Source organism: Macrotis lagotis, chromosome X (assembly GCF_037893015.1).
Source record: "Macrotis lagotis isolate mMagLag1 chromosome X, bilby.v1.9.chrom.fasta, whole genome shotgun sequence".
Classification (NCBI taxonomy): Eukaryota; Metazoa; Chordata; class Mammalia; order Peramelemorphia; family Peramelidae; genus Macrotis; species Macrotis lagotis.
Window position 1 is genome coordinate 431,699,005 of NC_133666.1, and position 7,026 is coordinate 431,706,030.

The following is a 7,026-nucleotide window of genomic DNA, read 5'->3' on the forward strand; positions in this document are numbered from 1 at the left end:
ATCTTCTGTTTTAGATACTTATCATTTCACTATTTTTCTCCTTAAAATTGTCAGATTAATATTTGTATTTCTTTGTTACTATCTCATTTGAATTTTTTTCCAAAGTTACATGCTTATGGCATCTGTCATACTTATTTTAGGGGCAGCTAGTTGGCGCAGTGGATAAAGCACCAGCCCTGCAGTCAGGAGTACTTGGGTTCAAATCTGGTCTCAGACACTTAATAATTACCTAGCTGTGTGGCCTTGGGCAAGCTACTTAACCCCATTTGCCCTGCAAAAAAAAACCCCTAGAAATGCTTATTTTATACTAGTTTTATACTTATTTTATGATACCTGACAAATAGCCAGCCTGTGTAAGTGGGAAATGCAAAATCCTAATAAAATGTGTGGTTAAAATTTTATTATAATTAGGACATTAATTTTATAGATTTCAAATTTATTTTTGATGTGTGGAAGCACCTCTACTAATGGGTCTTCTTTACTTATAGCTTTGACTCTCTTATCAGCAAAGGAAGGAAAAAAAGAGCAGAAGAAATTATGTTGCCTCTGGGAGGCAACAAGAAGGAAGAAAGAAAGTAAGAGGACATTATTAGATAATCTTTAAGGGAATTATCCTGAGATTAGTTTTCAATCATTTATATAATATCATTACTACCTTCACCAGGTGACAGGAGTAAGACTTCTATCACCCTTTCAAATACAAGTCCTTAGTATTGGGGTAGAGAAGAAAGAAACTATTGAAAATAATACAAATGGAATATTTGGAAGAAAGATGAATTTTAGAAAAAAAATATGAGTACTTTTTCATATGTTGTGTTTGATAGGTCAATGGGAAATCTAGCAAGAATTGTTTCAGTTGGTAATATAGTCCTGAAGTTCAGCAGAAAGAACTTTATTTAGACAGTTGGGCATTATAAGTAAAATGATAAGCTCAAAGGTTCTGATTTTTTTTAAAAATTATCTTTACCTTAAAGAAACAGGCATTCAATTTAATAGTTTTGCATGCCTATGCTCACAAAAAAGAATTTTGGAGGCAGAAAATTGCCATTATTTCAAAACTCCTAATATAGATTTTATTTTAGAAACAAAGGCCATCAAAATCATTTTCCTAAAGTCTTTCTAAAATCTGTGGATGTAAACAAAATTATTCCTAATTGAATGTTTATTTAATTAGACATTTAATTAGAAATATTAGTTTTATATATATGTGACATTTGGAAAATAGTAGAGTTGCGTTTTTATGTGTTATTTGTGAACTTTGTTATACATTGAATTACTTACATTATTTGTAAAAATCTATGCACATTTTACTGTACTTAGATCATATTTTTGAAAGATTATAGAGGTTTATATTTGACATGTTTTAAATCATATATGAGCTTTATATGAGTACTAGCCACTTGATTCTTTATAACTACTCTCATATTGAAGACACTCCCGCATGTGGGAGACTCATGATAACATGTAATGAAAGTACCTTGTAGAGACTTTGGTTATGTAGACATTCTCTAACTATTTCTATTGTACTAATACTGTGGTGGACAGCAGGTTCTTTAATTGAATTTGGTTGAGGAATTAGACCAGGGATCATGTAGGATCTGGATCTATAGGTAATTTTAAAAAGGCTTTAATCACCTCAACATAATTTCTTCTGCTCTTTTTTTCCTTCCTTTGCTGATAAGAGAGTCAAAGCTATAAGTAAAGAAGACCCATTAGTAGAGGTGCTTCCACACATCAAAAATAAATTTGAAATCTATAAAATTAATGTCCTAATTATAATAAAATTTTAACCACACATTTTATTAGGATTTTGCATTTCCCACTTACACAGGCTGGCTATTTGTCAGGTATCATAAAATAAGTATAAAACTAGTATAAAATAAGCATTTCTAGGGTTTTTTTTGCAGGGCAAATGGGGTTAAGTAGCTTGCCCAAGGCCACACAGCTAGGTAATTATTAAGTGTCTGAGACCAGATTTGAACCCAAGTACTCCTGACTGCAGGGCTGGTGCTTTATCCACTGCGCCAACTAGCTGCCCCTAAAATAAGCATTTTGAAAATTTATTTTCTTCAACTAAAATTTTGCTTATTTAACTATCATAGTATAATTGTTATTATTAGGTTCTTTAGGATCTCAAGGATTTGTTTTTTATAAATGAGATTTCCAAACAAAGGGTAAAACATACATATTGATTCATTTCATTTGATTTAGTCCATAAACCTTTTTTTTTTTTTTTTGGCAACTACAATGTTCCAAGCACTCGGTTAGGCACATCTAAAAAAAAAAAGTTAAAGACTTGGGTCATAAGGCATTCTGATGGGGGAACCAATATACAAGCAACTAGGTATTTCTAAATAGAATATATATTGGATAACTGGAGATTGGTTGGTTGGTTCTAGTCCATTACTGAAGAAGATCAAAATTATATAACTACATTAGAAATGAATTACAGTATATCTGCTTAGAACAGTCCAAGTTCAGAATGCTCTACCATAGGTTGGGCACAAATAGTTCATGTGAACACCTGGGGTAGTTATTCTAAATTTAGACAGTTCAAATTTGATTTGAACTGCTTCAATTTGCCTTGCTTATACAGCACAACACCTTCTCTGATGAGGGCAGACCATGCTGGGCAGTCCTGTGCCAGGGTCTCCCATGCTGTGTAATCATTTATAAAGTTCTTTATTTTTTAATTCTAAATTTCTTAATAAAGACTTTTGGGGTCTTTCTATATTGTTTCTTTTGAACTCCTCCCTCCTGCCCCCATGCAAGTTTTCCCTGCATGAGTTCATCATAAAATAGTCCTTTTAGCAAGCATACTTTTGACATTCTAACATAGTGGCTAGTCCATGTAATTGATCTCTCTGTAGTAATGTTTGAATGCTTGACAATTTAGCTTGATAAAGGATATTAGTGTCTGGCATCTTATTCTTCCAGATGATTTCCAGAATTTTCCTAAGAGTTGGAAACAGCAATGGCAATGGTCACCAGTATTGAAGACTTGCTCATCTCATGACCTTTTCATCATAAACATTGTCTTCTGTTTATCTAAATGCAAGACAACTTCCTGGATGCACCCATGTGGCAAACATTGCTATCCAATAGAAATTGGAAATAATCAAGAGTAGAAAGATAATACGGTTACGAGAAATTGGTAAGGGTTCCTTGTAGAAAGTAGGATGTTAGCTAGGATTTAATAGAAAGCAAGAAGACTAGGTGTTAGAGATAAGGACAGAGAACATTCCAGGTAAAGGAGACTGCCAGTGAATATAACTGGAGTGAGGAGATAAGAGTTTCTTGTTCCAGGAATACTCAGGAGGATAGTGTCACTGAATTGAAGAATATGTGGAGAGGAGTAAGGGGTAAGAATACTTGAAAATTTCTAGGTTACAAAGGCCTTTAAATGCCATAATTTTTATTCAATGAATTAATAATTTTACTCACTTTCACATATCCTTTTTCTTTGTTTTGATAGTAGAATGCTGTTACTTTTCTCTTGCAATGAGCAATTATAGAATGAAACTCTTTCCCCATATTTATAAAAAATACTGAGAAATCTCCCTTATCTGTGGAGGTTTTGTTTTGTTTTTGATATTCCTATTTACATCTCCTTCTATCTGGTTTCTTGGCTGCCTAAAAAGCTTAGACAAAATGGATCTTCCAATCTGGGACTGCCACACCCTTCCTAGCCTAGTCTTCTGTGTGCCCTTCCTTCAATAAAGCTATGAAGTCTTAAGATTTCACCATTCCCACCCCACCCCACCCCCACCCCCACCTCTTAGTTTTTCTTTGCTTCAACTACTTGAAACTCTGTTGTCTAGTTTAAAGGCACCATGTTAAATTAATATCATAGTAGCATTGAGTGGATATGTTCCTGGTCTCATTATTAGTGTTTTATCTCTTCTTATTATTTAGTAGTTAACAGAACATGAATTTCATTAGTCTCTTTCTTTCAAAATGCCTCAAGCAAATAACAATTACAGACTCAGGTGGTCCTGTATCAAAAGGTAATGGACCAATTCTCATGTTTAACATAGGAATTTTTTCCTTATGTATGACATTTAATGTTCTCCCTGACAAGGAGTATGCAATATTTGTAAAGTTAATTAAAAAAAAATATTCCTTAGTGGTAGGAATTTCCTATTGATGAAAATACTTGAATAGTAAATTTATGCAGGCATTAAGGGGGAAATCAAGCTTTTTCATCTTTCTTCCCTTCCTCCCTTCTTTCCTTCCTTTCTTTTTTTCTTTAACCTTCTTTCTTTCCTCCCTTCTTCGATCTTACAAAGGATATTATGACTTTTGTAAATTTTCATTACAGCAAGACTTTTCTTTTTGGAAATTGGGACATTACTATAAAATTCAGAAGATATGGTTGTTCCAAACTGGAGATTGAGAATTAGAAGTGACTTTAGTGATAATGAAGGTCTTTTTTTAATTTAGTGAGGAAAATGAAACTCAGAGAGATTAAGTGAGTTGTACAAGATCAGGCAATAAGTGTACAAGATCAGGCAATTCAAAGCATACCACACCACAGGTTGCTTTCAGTCAATCAATTAGTAAACATTTTTAAACACTTCTTCACTAATTCAAAGCAAACCACACAACAGGTTGTTTTCAGTAATTCAATCAGTAAGTATTTTTAAATACCTCTTTACTATGCACCTGACACTGATAAATGAGATGGATACAAATGTGGAAAAAGATAGTCCCGGACCTCAAAAAGTTTATAATTTAATGAAAGAAGACAACACACAAATGGAAGCTGAAAGGGCATCAGATGCTTGATACAGAAGCACAGTAAAGAACGGAGAGGAGTCTCAAAGTAGAGCAAATAGGTAGGAAATGAAGAAATGGCTGACCAGATACCTTCTTTAAATAGAAATTTTGAAAGAGCTATTTGCTTTTGCTTTTCCTTTTTACATCTCCTTCTATCTGGCTTCTTGGCTGCCTAACATGCTTAGACAAATTGGATCTTCCAATTTGGGACTGCCATACCCTACCTAGCCTAGTTTCCTGTGTCCTTCCTATTAGTCTTCAATAAAGCTATGAAATCTTAAGAGACTCCTTAGGGGTTTCATCATTCCCCACGCCCATTCTTTAGCTTTTTTTGCTTCAACTATACGAAAACTCTGTTGACTAGTTTAAAAGCATCAATATATTTTTTTTCTAAAATGAGGACTAGAAATTTACATAACTAAAATGATACATTGAAATTAGAAATAATTGTTCAAACTACCAATTTGTTTATCTATAATTTTTCATTCTCATTTATTTAATTTCTATCAGGCATTGTTAAACCATTTTTCCATCTTCCTAATATTTGAAAAGTCTTGGGTTTTTACAAAGGTTTTGTAAATGATCAGTATTGTATGACCATTATCTTTTTTTGTTCTATTAACCTCTTACTTTCTAAAAAAAAAAATTAGTAATCCTAATACTTTCCTTTGAGTTTTGACTGATGATGGTTTCCTCTTTTTCCTTTAATGTTTTCCTTTTTAGAGCTATTCTGTTCTCTTAATTATAGAAATCGAAGCATAATTTAGTTGTTAAACATCCATTTTGGCAAGATCAGTTCTGTAAATTCCTTTCAGAAAAGAGCAGAAGAGTATTGTAGAACCTTGGCCCATAGTCATAGGAAAGAAAACAATGATAGGAGAAAAAGGGGAAAAGAAAATAAATTCCCCTAAATTCACTGGGAAATAAGATTTTTTTTAAAAGAATACATTGTTTTGACAATTAGAATGATTCTTCATTATGTAGACTTAAGTGATATCACAACAAATTGAACTTTATTTTTGTACTTGTAAAGTACAAAAATTGTTTTGTATATTTGTTGGGTTTGTTATTCACATTAACAAAACCCATAAATGACAAGGAAAATAAATAATTGGAATAACAAAACCCATAAATGACAAGGAAAATAAATAATTAGAAGTCGAATGCCTGTTACTAAACTGGCAGAGACCTTGTGTTTAATTCACAATATGAGTTCTTCCATGTACAAATGATATTTCTTCCTCAATGTTAATCAATCTTTCAGGATCTTGGAATGAAAAAAAATAAAACTATAGCTTTTGGAACAGAAATATTTAGGCATTACCATGTTTGTTTGTTTTTTCTCTGTCCATTATAAAAATCCATCTTAGATTCATGTTTACATGTTTATCATTTCCCCTGTTGTCTCAGTCTCCTATCTTTTACAATATATTTTCAGAGAGAGGAGTGGAGGAATACTGGGTTGGGGTGAGCAAGGGACAATTAAAGAAGAATGTTGGGGAATGCTGCTGTGTTTTCTAATATAGTCAGTCAGACTGAATTTCAATTATGGAGTTTTGTTGTAGTACCAGCCAGATGTTTTATACCATAAGATTATGAGACTGAAATCTAATTTAATTCTTTTATAATCTCCTTTAAAGAATGGTTTATGGGACAGAAACAGGTTATAATAAATGTGGGATAGATGTAGTCACATCCCATACATTTTTTCCCTTTGAGAATAATCCAGTCTGAACATATTACAGCAACAGAAACATTAGTCAAGATTACAATTTTACTGTACAGTTGAGGTGTAAAATCTTTGTTTTTTTACCAATCTAGAAATGACAACTGTGACAGCATATTCCAAATTCCTGGTATTCCTTCATAGTAAAGGATAATAACATTATGTTATGCTGTGCTGTTATGTAAGGTTACATCATGTTTTTAACATATGTATGAAAATGATCATTTTATATTGAACTAAAGTGCACAAAGTCATGTAAACCTCTGAGATGCAAATGAATTTATGTAGTGATGTTGTCTCAATTTGTACAATACCCTACTAGACTGACATATTTCTTTACCTTCTAACTCAACTTAGTAGAACAAAAGAATGAACAAATTTCCCAATATTTTAATTTTTCAAGAGAAAAAAATAGCTAGTCAATTGACAGAATTTTATCTGTTATCAAACATCTGGATGCATCATTTGACAGATACTTTCCAACACATTCTGGGATTTATATTTATTATGTATTGTTTAAT